The sequence below is a fragment of the Mesoplodon mirus genome (assembly GCF_964341445.2).
Source record: "Mesoplodon mirus genome assembly, contig: HAP1_SCAFFOLD_530, whole genome shotgun sequence".
NCBI lineage: Eukaryota > Metazoa > Chordata > Mammalia > Artiodactyla > Ziphiidae > Mesoplodon > Mesoplodon mirus.
The window spans coordinates 200,115-212,845 of record NW_028295473.1 but is presented as its reverse complement, the minus strand read 5'-3'; the positions used below and the strand labels follow the sequence as shown (position 1 = coordinate 212,845).

The 12,731-nt window shown below is 50.4% G+C and overlaps 1 pseudogene across 1 annotated transcript; it reads right to left on the bottom strand.

Annotated features, from left to right (window-relative positions):
• Nucleotides 1–106: 106 nt before the first annotated feature.
• Nucleotides 107–10,811, bottom strand: LOC309797437 (dipeptidase 2-like; annotated as a pseudogene). The gene is made up of 7 exons: nucleotides 10,766–10,811; nucleotides 10,401–10,542; nucleotides 10,030–10,099; nucleotides 9,733–9,909; nucleotides 9,273–9,353; nucleotides 4,370–4,392; nucleotides 107–269 (listed from the first exon to the last, which is right to left on the bottom strand). The product of its transcript is annotated as a dipeptidase 2-like (transcript).
• Between the last annotated feature and the right edge of the window lie 1,920 nt (nucleotides 10,812–12,731).

Below are 12,731 nucleotides of genomic sequence, written 5' to 3'. Positions count from 1 at the left end.
CTGCCCCTCTTCCCACTCCCACTGCTCCGAGGGGGCGCCCTAGGTTGCTCTCCCCGGCCTGTAACCTTCCTGTCCAAGCTGGGGTGCTTCTCTCAGAGGGCCACCTTCAGCCCGAGGCCTCCCGGGAGCACACCTCATCCCCATCTGCCTGCAGCCGGCCCCGCCCACCCTGAGGGCTGCGTGCCAGTGCCTCTGTGGCCACAAGTGCTCTGGGCTCCCGGTTTCCCGGGACTGGGCCATGAGGGCTTGTGTGGGGGAAGAGATAGTTTCTGGAAATGGGGGGGTGGGGGGTAACCATGTGAGCTCTGGTTTCAGGAAGGGGTCCTCTGCCCCCGACCTTCTCTCTCCACCTACTTGACTCCCCAACCTGCATGACCATTCTCTGGGGACTTCAACTAGCGCCTGGGAACTATCAGGAACCTCCCCCACTTCTGTCAGCCAGCCTCAGGAAAGAGCGCCCTCAGGAGTCGCTACACCTCCCCAGGGCCTGAATAGAGGGACTTTGGGGATGTGAACTGAACGACCTTCTGGGGAGAGTCAGCGACCCTTTTACTCAACAGAGCAGGAAGCCAGTCAGCAGGCTATTTGAGTGGAAGGGAATGAAGTGATTTCCATGGCAGCAGAGTCCCCACCGCAGCAATCTTCCTCCCAGAGCTGCTGGCTGACCTTCTGGCCAGGATCCCTCCTACCTCAGCGTGGAAGGCCCGGCCTCGTGGAGAAGTATAGGTTCTGAGGAAAGACCTGGCACCTGGGTTCTGCTGCTACACTTGCCTTATCTCGTGGCCCTTGTGGCTCTAGCTTTCCCAGAAACCTCAAGGGCTTAAGTGCCTGTGCTTACTCAGAGGCTGCACGCCATTCCCCATTGCCAGCCTCAGGCCCTCCCCCTAGCTGCCTCCTCTAGAGACCCCCTCTCCTCAACACACACACACACACACACACACACACACACACACACACACACACACACACACACACACACACTCTCTCTCTCTCTCTCTCTCTCTCTCTCTCTCTCTCTCTCTGGGGATGTGCCTTCTCACAGAAGCTCAACCACAGAGATGCTTTAGGGACTGTGCCCAAACTCCTTCATCCCCAGCCTCTCAAGTTTTTGCTGTGATCCCTGGCACCCCCTGGAGCTGTTCCACCTTTGGAACCTTTCCCAGGTGGCAGGAGTGCCTAGCACAGGGGTAGTGACCTAAGTCTGAGCACTGGCGACCCTAGAAATGTGTTACACACAAACATTTTATTGAGCAGTAAGGGACCCCACTGGGGACAGAAAGGGCTGGCAGTAAAGGAGCATGTGAACCTCGGGGCAGGGTGCATGCTGCTTGACTCTCCATCCTGTTCTTGCTTCAGGGAGCAGGTCCACCATGCTCCAATCGCCGGTTTTTGGGTCTGGAGCAGCCCAGCTCTTCGTCCGAACTTTCTGAAGAGTGCTTTCGTTTGGGCGCACGTCTGGGGACTGGCTTCACTGCTTCCACCTTTGCTGGTGGGGCCAAAGGAACATCCCCGTAGGCCCGGTAGCCACCAACCAGGCAGTATGTCTCCCCATGCCAGCCCAACTGCGTTTCTCCACACCCTCGGTAGAGGACATGGTAGTGCCCGGGTGTGGGAGGACAAATGGGAGCCACTGCTGCTGCAAAGAAAAGCAGAACTGATCAGTCACTTGTGCTGTGCACAGTCTCCTGCCACAATTTCCCCCTCTCGTGTCTCTCCCAGTTTCTGGCTGAAGACCTTTAATCTACTTGACATCCAAAACACAGCCTTGGCCCATCACCTCTATGAGTCCCTAGAGAAGGGACACTGGCTGCAAAAGCAATCCCTAGCGCCTACGGCTGCAGCAGATGAGGAAGTCTCTTCACCGTTTCCAGGGAAAACAGTAGAACCCGAAAGAAATTGCACTCATGATCCTCTCCATCTCTCCCTTCCACAACAGAGAAAACATTTCTTGCAGTCTGTCACTTCTGAGGCTTTAATGGAAATGTCTTTCAAGTTTTGGAAAGAAATAATCTAATACAAATTTGTTAAGAACCCCTCTCACCTTGGCAACCCCTCTTGGGCCCCAGTTATACCGCCTGTTTCAACCACACTGAACTCTAGCCCTCTGGTACTTTTATCTAGATTAGAACAAGGCTGAATACTGAGGCAGAGTGATCAGGAGACTCAGAACCGGGGTCTGGGTACCAAGTCTAGGCTCACATCAACGCAGCCTCCTGGGACACCATCTCCTCAGCCCTCCCGTCTCATTAGCACTTCATCACCCCCCCCTTCATTCTTCCGGTCTTCCCATCAATATGGCACCACCCTGTCCCCGAGTACTCAGCAACTCAGTATGGGATGTGTCTGAGAGGACCGATAGAGATGTCTGCATGACAGCACAGAGGTGCCTGGGTTTGAAGGTGTGCTTCTAATTGTGGCCCTGTTCCTCAAACTGCTCCATTTACCGTTTGCCAACAAAAATGCACTTGTCTTTTGCTAAGAGGCCATTCAGGAAAGGGTCTGAATGGAAGCATCCTGTAGCCCAAAGGGGAAGGCTACATTATAAAGCTTAGAACCGTCCTGCACACTTGTCCAGGGATGACCTTTCACTTGTCCTCAGCAGTGAGCCCTGTGGGTCCCTGAAGGTGTCCCAGGTCACTGGTATTACTTACATGTGGGAGTGTGCTCAGTTGTACATAGTTGGCAGGCCCCACAAAAACATGTGCCAGCCAGGTGAGGTGGATTGTATCCCATACCTCCTGTGGAGGTGGCCGGTCTGGGTGTACCTGCTGCACTGCCCAGCCAGGGAACAGAGCACAGGGTTGAGTATATATAGCCTATGAAGTCAGACATTGTCTCTGATAGTCAGAGAAACTTCCCTACCAGTCCTCCACCAGATACGAATCTGTTTGGTTGTCAGTTACCATGGAATCTGTTACCGTGGAATCTGTGAGAAGGCCTGTGAGGGCATCACTACCCAGTGAGGTCATATATGGAACCTGTGACTTGAGGGGCAGGCTTCAGGAGGAGGGGCAGTTTTGTGGAGGAGAACAGGGTAGAGGCAGAGGTACTCTGCCTGGCCCCTCACAGCTGGGCCTCCCCACCAATGCCGTAGTCTAGTAGACACCCCAGGTGGGGCGTGCTGGTGGTCTGGCACAGCCCCAGGGGCCACAGGAGGGCAAGAGAGACCCACATTCTGTGATTGGCTTGAGAGGCAAGATTAAGGTAAGAGACAGCTAGGTTGTATGGCACTTAGCCTAAGAGGCAGAGATTTGTGTGGACAGGGGAATCAGGGAAGGCTCCTTTGCAGTGGGCCTGAAGGACAAGTGAGATTTGGACCCATGGGGAAGAGAGGGAAGACATTCCAGTTTGGAAGAATAAAAGCAAAGACACACTCTTCTCGACCTTGTCCTGCCCCCAATATAAATTCATCGCACCCTGAAATTTTTACAACTGAGGACTTAAAGAAACCAAGAGGTTAAGGGGCCTTCGCAGTGGTACACAGGTAGTGGAGAGGTGTTCTGCTCAATGGTTAGGTTCATGTCGGGGCTCCGGGTTTACAGCTGATAGGAATATGAGGACAAGCTCCTGCCATTTCAAACATTTCCAAGTGATACTGAGAGAGATGTTAAAGGTGCAAAATGCGGGTGCTGAATGACCTCACAAAGTGGGAATGGTGGGCCCATTTGAACATGAAATTGAAAACAAATTCATGACAAAAGGACATAATACAAAATGACAACATAATCACTCCAGGCCCCTCTCCCCTAGAAGTAAAAGTCATTAGAATCCTCTGTCTCTCCACCATGAAAGGATGAGATAAAGACTCAGCAGCAGCCCCCGTGAGAAACATGGTCAACAGTGTGAAGAGGTGTTACTCAGACGATTTGGTCCGCCTCAGAGAAGGAAAGAGACAACTCTGCCCTTAGCCTGATCAGGCCCACAGGAAGCAAGCACATTTGGGGCAGCCTCTGATAGTGTGGCAATGAGAGAGAACCTTCTTTAGGAGGGGGACTCCCTGTTGCCCGACCCCCACCCTGAAAAAGCAAAGATGGGACATTCGTTTAATGGGGCTGTTGCAGAGGCGTTGTTCCCAGGAGGTAGAGACTGCTTCGACTACCATTTTAGAGGTTGGGCCACCGTGGTTGAGAAGCACAGCACCTTCTCTTCCTAAACTGCTTGAATCAGCGGGTACACGTTAGGACAGACGAAGTCAGGCCTCATTGGAGCGGACTGCCTTTGGGAGTGGTAGAATGTAAACTGTGAAAGGGAATGCTCTGGAGGAGGTTTGTCATGGCAGGTGGGCCAGCATGAGACCATTCAGATTCTCCACGGCTCCAGAGATTACTTGACTGGGAGCATCCCTGTGATGTGGCGGGGGGACTCCTACCTTAACAGGACCTGGCTGGGCATCTGGGGAAGGCGGAATAAACGGTTTATTAACTTACGAGAGCGAGAGACTCACAAAAGCACCGAGAAAGACTTGTACCTGGATTCTTGAGCCAACCCTAAGAAAACTTATCTAGATCTGGAGTAGGGCTCGGGAGGCTGCACTTTTAAGCTTCCTGGGCAGTCCCACCACAGTGGTCCATGGATAGAGTGACCAAATTATTGTGAGTTCTTGGTTGCTTTGGGGAGTCAAAGTGGGCAATATTAAAAACTGCAGCAGGCATACGTATAAACAGGGAATATTCAAGGCAAACAGAGGTGTATAGTTATTCTGTGCATGAATCAGGTTTGGGAAAAGCTAGCCTGGTGGTTAAAGAACACAACCCTTATGACAGACAGACCAGATTCTGTCCTACTTACTTGTGTGATTTTTGACCAAGTTCTTTTATCCTTCTGACTGTTTCTTCATATGGAAAAGAGCGATGGCTGTACATTTAGCACAATATTCTCTTTTGGCAAAAGTTGCTCTGGGTCCATTTGTGTTCTCCGCAACTGAATCCTTTCCAGTGTGCAAGCATTTTTAAGTTGTTTGGTGAAGTATTACATTGGACTTTCAACTGTTCATTACTTTGGGCAAAGCTTATGTAGTGCTGCAGAGACTAGAACCCATGCAGAGGTAGTGAGAGGATGTTATAAGCTTATTCTGCCGGTTGATACAAAAGTTTAACCTTTTCTCCTCTTCCTCCACCTGCCGCCAAGACATGAGAAAGAAGGCAGAGCCTGGAAATGCACACCAGGCAATACTTCTGTGTCAGTTTGCCTTTTATTCCTCTGCCAGTACTTCCCAGAGAGATTTCACCAAAAGTGCCTAAGCTTGCCATGGCCATTGTTGTGAAGGAAGTTTCTCTCTATTGCTAGTCACATCCCCTTTTCCTTCTCCTGGGGACTTAATGGATGTTTGGGGGCAGGAACTAAAATTTAAACTAAAAGGTAAAAAACAAAAAAACAAAAAACAAAACAAAAGAAAAAACAAGTGTTCTTTTTGTAACATCTTTATTGGAGTATAATGGCTTTACAATGGTGTGTTAGTTTCTGCTTTATACCAAAGTGAATCAGTTATACATAAGTTCCTATATCTTTCCCTCTTGCATCTCCCTCACTCCCACCCTCCCTATCCCACCCCTCTAGGTGGTCACAAAGCACCGAGCTGATCTCTCTGTGCTATGCGGCTGCTTCCCACTAGCTATCCATTTTACGTTTGGTAGTGTACATATGTCCATGCCACTCTCTCACTTTGTCATGGCTTACCCTTCGCCCTCCCCATATCCCCAAGTCCATTCTCTAGTAGGTCTGTGTCTTTATTCCTGTCTTACCCCTAGGTTCTTCATGACATTTTTTTTCTTAAATTCCATATATATATATGTGTTAGCATACGGTATTTGTCTTTGTCTTTCTGACTTCCTTCACTCTGTATGACAGACTCTAGGTCCATCCGCCTCATTACAAATAGCTCAATTTCGTTTCTTTTTATGGCTGAGTAATATTCCACTGAATATGTGTGTCACATCTTCTTTATCCATTCATCTGACGATGGACACTGAGGTTGTTTCCATCTCCTGGCTATTGTAAATAGAGCTGCAATGAACATTTTGGTACATGACTCCTTTTGAATTCTGGTTTTCTCAGGGTATAGGCCCAGTAGTGGGATTGCTGGGTCATATGGTAGTTCTATTTGTAGTTTTTTTAAGGAACCTCCATACTGCTCTCCCTAGTGGCTGTACCAATTTCCACTCCCACCAACAGTGTAGGAGCGTTCCGTTTTCTCCACATCCTCTCCAGCATTTATTGTTTGTAGATTTTTTGATGATGGCCATTCTGACCGGTGTGAGGTGATACCTCCTTGTAGTGTTGATTTGCATTTCTCTCATAATTCGTGATGTTGAGCATCTTTTCACGTGTTTGTTGGCCATCTTTGGAGAAATGTCTGTTTAGGTCTTCCGTCCATTGTTTCATTGGGTTGTTTTTTTTGATATTGATCTGCATGAGTTGCTTATATAGTTTACAAATTTATTTATGTTTATATTTTTTGGAGATGAATCCCTTGTCAGTTGCTTCGTTTGCAACTATTTTCTCCCATTCTGAGGGTTGTCAGAGTCCAGAGTCTTGAGTGTTCCCCCAGTATCCAACTTGGACAAGTGTACAAATAGTGGTGGTCTAAATGATGTAGAGAGATGAATAGTGGAAGTTAAGTATTGAAGGTAAAATTAATCGTTCAGTAACATCACATAATTAATTTTAAGTGTCCATGTTATACTTGGGCAGAGTTGTTCAGTTGGCAATTAGTTAAGTTTGTAAGAGACTCAGGAGAGAGAGATGTAAGTTTTAGGTCAAGATCTGTGATATATATGGTGGCTGGAATCACAAGAGTAGATGAGACCATCTATCAAGGGCAGAAGAGAGCTTCTGAGAAATACACATCTCTTGGCAGAGGGCAGAGTGAGAGTGCCCAGTGAAAGAGATAAGGATGTCCAGAGGCAGGAGGAAGAAGTAGCAGGTTAAGATGCTACTGTTGTGAAGGTGAAAGATTTTTCTGAGATGCCAAGTTTGATCAACAAAATCAACTATTGCTGAAAGGTGACAGAATGACCAAACAATATTCACTCAGTTTAATCACAAACTAAATGTTGGTGAATGCAATTCCAGTGCAGATAAGTAAGAAGAAAAGAGCAAAATTGTGTGAGTCACGAGGTACATAAAGATAAGAAAATACAGACAATGAGAATAAATACAAGTTTTGATAAACTGCACTGTGAAATTAGGAAGAGAGAAAAGGTAACTAGAGAATTACTTGGCATCAAGCAAGAGTAATTTTTAATGGGAGGGAGGCAGCTTTTTAATGGGAGGGGGCCAAAATACAATCGCTAAAGAGGAAAACCTTAACAATACCAATGAGGTGGGAAAATGAATGGAAGATACTGAGGAAGTGAGACTAGGTATTTATACACTATGTCGAAAAGCTCTTCTTGGACGTAAAGAGAAGAAGGTAGTTTGGGGTGTTTTTGCTTTATAGTCTGTGTTTTCTCTGTGAAATAAAAGTTTGATGGGAGGTGATGTCACCTCGAGATAGCACTCATCAAATATCCTATGTGCTTATCTACATTTTTCATCCTCCTTTGTAGTTCAACTGTTTTCCTTTGATTCGTTGTGGCCAGTGGCAAAGAAGCAGAATCAAGTGTATCACTTCTGAGCTGAGGTCATTAGGAGCCAGTGTCCCTCTTGTCTGGTCCTCTGCTATTGTGACATGGGAGGTCAAATAGTCCAGATGAGGTGGCTGCAAGATGGATCAGGACCATGTGATCTGTAAGGGCTTTACTCAGTAGAGAAATAACGTACTCGTATTTTCCACTGAGATTCCTGTGTTCAATAGATCTGCCTGTGAGAGCTCAGAGAGCATAGCGAAGGCTGAAATGACAAAGAGGGAGAGATGTTGGTAACAGATGGAAGGCGCCTGGCAGATAATATATTAAATGGTAAACAAAGCTGCTGGAGTAAGAGAGAGAGTATATAAGAGATGAGAAGAAGGCCAACTGTATGTAGTATCTGACGCTAAGGAGTGAGGAGAGAAACAACTGAAAACTAAAAATAAAAAGAATGATCAGAAAGAAGCTAGGTGGTATGCCAACAGAAATCATAAGATTGCTATAAAACATAAAGGAAGGTAGTTTTAAAAGAAGCACCATCTAATGGAGTCAGTTGTTTCCCAAAGGCAAAATGCTATGGGAACTGAAAATAAAGCATCTGATTGGATGGCTAAACTTTTATGAACAAAAGTGGAACCACTTCAGGAAAGTCATGGGAGAAGACGCTGTGTTACAGTGGGGAGAGTAATCAATATATTGTGAGGAAAGGTGCCTTCATTTGCAAGAAATGCCAATTAAGAAGTGAAGACAGCATTTAAAGGGAAGGGATAATGTAAGAAAATTAAAAAAAAAATTTAAGGAAACTTGAATAACTCGTAGACAAAGAGGGAGGTATTAGTGAAAGACTGAAAATCAGAGAAAGCTATCTTAAGTTGTTGTTATGGACTGAATTGTGTCCCCCGAAAAATTATATGTTGAAGCCCCTCCTAAGTTGACTGTAGAAGATAGGAGATAGGTCCTTTAGGGAGGTAACTGAAGTTAACTGAAGTCATAAGGGTGAGGTAATAATCTGACAGGGACTGATGGTGTCCTTATAAGAAGGGGAATAGATTCCAGAGATCTCTCTCCCTCTGCTCGTAGAGGAAAGGCCGTGTGAGGACACTGCAAGAAGACAGCCGTCAGCAAGCCAGGAAGATTGTTCTCACCAGAAACCAATTCTTATGGTATTCAGTACCTTAATCTTGGACTTCCACCCTCCAGAACTGTGAGAAAATAAATTTCTGCTGTGGAAGTCGTTCAGTCTATAGTATTTCACTATAACAGCCCAACCAGACTAATACAGACCTTTATGTACACTGCAATATACAGAAGCTAAACAGTGATTGTGAGCCTGAGATTACATCTTGAACAGAAGTGTAATGACGCTTGTGGTACTCACAACTTCACGAATTTTGTCAGAAAGATGTGAAAAAAAGTCAGTCAACCAACGGTTCTGATAGTGGATATTTTCTTTATGTGTTTGACATAAAGCAGTGTCTGACAGCCTCCCTGATACCCATCCGTATCGCAGTTTTGATTCTGTGGCTCCAGTTCCACATGGCACCAAGGTGCTGTGTACTGTCCATTCTTGGGTTTTTGGGTGCTGTACCTATTGCCAATAGGTGGGTCAAACCACTGGGGCTCTTCTGAAGTCCTCCCTAAATTTGGACCCAGCTTCAGCTCCAAATCCGAGTTTTCAGAGAGCCCAGGGTGAGGCTCGCCTGCCACAGTAGACACGTTGGCTAACGGGTTGCACTGCAGCACCCACTCGGACAAGGGCACCATCACGATGCCACCGTTCTTCTTCTGTAGGGGCGGACCCGTGGCCAGTCAGCTTGGCCCCCAGCACAGCCAGCTGCCTGTTCACTCTCTCGGCCCCTGTGAGGAAGGTGTTCAGCCCTGGCTGTGAGGTCAGAGTCATCTCCTCTCTGGGTTTGTGTGAATGGAGGAGCCGCAGCCCTGGTCTGGGTGGTGTGTTGGCCCTGGGTTTCCGGGTTTGGAGGAGTATCTTACCACCTAGACCCCCACCTAGGGCTGAAGAGTTCAGGGGCTGTGGACCGTGGGTTTTGGGGGCAGAAGATATTTAACCTGGCGTTTGAGGAAATGGAGGGAGAAGAGGCTCAGGTTCAAGGGCTCCTGGTTTGAATCTCTTGCTTTAGGTTTGAGGGCCAGGGCAGTCTCTCACCAGAAGCTGCAGGATATCATCAGGAACATTGCGAGTGTTCTTGCACATACCCCGGGCAGCTGAGTGGGAGAAGATGACAGGTGCCTGTGACACTTGTAGGGCTCGCCGTGCCGCAGCATCCGAGACATGGGCCAAGTCCACCATCATGCCCAGGCGGTTCATTTCTGCCACCACCTTCTGCAGGGACAGGATGGGGAGAGGGCATGAGGGCTGCATTTATCTTGTGTGTATTTATCTGTAGGGAACAGGCAGGGCTGTACATTCATGTGGGGCAGGGTATGGAAGCCGGGTCCTTACCTCGCCAAAGCTGGTGAGCCGACTGACATTGCTGTAGAAGGGGTGGATACCCTTTGCTGAGCTCTGTGCTCTGCAGGATGGCCAGGAGGCAGTCTGACTGGTGGCCATGACTTGGCTACAAGAGCGTAGAAAGAGGTTGTGTCGAACCGTCTACACCTGCAACTCCCTGATGCAAGAGGAGGGACCCAAACTGGGCTGTGCCTGGCAGTAGGAGGGCCCTTCTGGGGATTCAGTCTTGTTCTGCAAACCTCCATTCCCCTCCCAACCCCAGGTTCAGGGCTGGATCCCAGGGATAAACTTGCTTTGGGCCCCAGCGTGATCTTGGGCAGATCCCTGCCTCACTGGGCCCTTACCATCTGCACTGTGCTCACCAGGGCGTGTTGCAGGTGTGGGTGAGTGTCACGTAGCGCACACCCAGCGCATAGAAGGTACGCAAGATGGAGAGGCTCCTGTCCAGTGAGTGGCCGCCCTCCACACCAATGAGGCTAGCCAACTTCCGGGTATTGTTGAGAGCTGGGGGCAGGTAGGTCAGATGATCATTTTCAGAGGCAGGGGTAGCTAACTGAAGTCCCTAACACCTACCACGACCAGTCTCTTTACCATTTTGTTTTGTTTTTTTGGCCGTGCCACGCAGCATGAGGGCTCTTAGTTCCCCCACCGGGGATCCAACCCGAGGCCCCTGCAGTGGAAGCGTGGAGTCTTCACCTCTGGACTACCAGGGAAGTCCCCCGGCTACCTTTAACTGAGGTCACAAGCTCCAGCTCAGAATAGGAGGCACACATGGGGCAGATGAGGTGAACTTGCTCCACGGTGAGGCGCACAGCATCGCGTTCGTGGGTCCGGCATGGGACGCAGGCTCACCAGAACTGAGGGAAGGCAAGGGCTTAGTTTGGGCTTTGGAGCTCCTTGGGCTTCTCATAGCCTCCTCAGCTGGCACAACACTCAGTGTGCCCAGAAGTCCCATGTAATGCGTTGCTTTTCCTGTGGTACATGGATGCCCGTCAGGTTGGCTCACTGTGACCCCTGTTCCCCCAGCATCCATGGCATGGCACTTTCTAGGTCACTATGGTAACTTAGTTCCAATGTGACTAACCTGTGGTCTCTGAGGCCCCCAAACTGCCCCACATTCCCCAGCAGCCATGGTGGCACCTTGTGTGTCCCTGGGCACCCACGAGATCATTTTTCAGCCTGTCCACGCTGGTCTGGCCATGGCTGAAATTGCGCAGATTAACATCCTGTAGCCCGTGGTGGTAAAACTGCCTCAGGACCAGGGGCATGTCGTTGTGGCTGGAGGGAGGTCAAGGCAAATAGGTGGGCTCCTTAGGTCTTGGGATGAGGCAGGACACATTGCCTGGCCTGGGCCAGCCTGTGGGTCCCCCACCTCCCACTGTCACACAGACTATACTAGGAGCAGCTGAGGCCTGGGCTGAGGGGTTCCCACCAGGGAGGGGATGACAGAGAAGGGGAAGGGCATCCATAGATGATGGAGAGGACATCCAGGGGTGGTGGGAGGGAGCCTCCCCACTAGCTCTGCATGCTCCGGACCTCCTGCCCTGCCCGGGGCCAGGCTAGGCCCCCAGCGGCCCCCAGCAGCCGGCACACACTGCAGCCACCCGTCCACAAGCGGGAAGTCCCGCATCAGGGCCCGCGTGCGCTCCCGCGGACTTGGGGTTCTGGAGGTGCCCGGCGTGGTCTTCACGGGTAACCGGCCGCAGCAGCAGACCCAGCAGGAGCAGCAGACACAGCAGAGGCCGCTGGCTGAGTGCGCGGGGACCATCGAGGCGGGCAGAGGCGGGTCTGAGAGGGGCGGGCAGTGGGGTTCTGCCTGTCGACACAGGGCACCCAGCGTCGCGGCCTCGCGAGGGGGGCGGTTTGAGGGAGGGGATACAGAGTCTCAGGACCCTCGCAGAGAGCCGCGATCCGGCAAGCCCAGAAGCCACAGGGCAGCAGTGCCCTCCCGCCCCCTGCTCACAGGCAGCTCCTGCGGGCTAAGCTGGCCTCTGCGGAGAGCCCACTCGCCTCCCATCGTGGGTTCCCTCCACCCCTGCCCCTCTTCCCACTCCCACTGCTCCGAGGGGGCGCCCTAGGTTGCTCTCCCCGGCCTGTAACCTTCCTGTCCAAGCTGGGGTGCTTCTCTCAGAGGGCCACCTTCAGCCCGAGGCCTCCCGGGAGCACACCTCATCCCCATCTGCCTGCAGCCGGCCCCGCCCACCCTGAGGGCTGCGTGCCAGTGCCTCTGTGGCCACAAGTGCTCTGGGCTCCCGGTTTCCCGGGACTGGGCCATGAGGGCTTGTGTGGGGGAAGAGATAGTTTCTGGAAATGGGGGGGTGGGGGGTAACCATGTGAGCTCTGGTTTCAGGAAGGGGTCCTCTGCCCCCGACCTTCTCTCTCCACCTACTTGACTCCCCAACCTGCATGACCATTCTCTGGGGACTTCAACTAGCGCCTGGGAACTATCAGGAACCTCCCCCACTTCTGTCAGCCAGCCTCAGGAAAGAGCGCCCTCAGGAGTCGCTACACCTCCCCAGGGCCTGAATAGAGGGACTTTGGGGATGTGAACTGAACGACCTTCTGGGGAGAGTCAGCGACCCTTTTACTCAACAGAGCAGGAAGCCAGTCAGCAGGCTATTTGAGTGGAAGGGAATGAAGTGATTTCCATGGCAGCAGAGTCCCCACCGCAGCAATCTTCCTCCCAGAGCTGC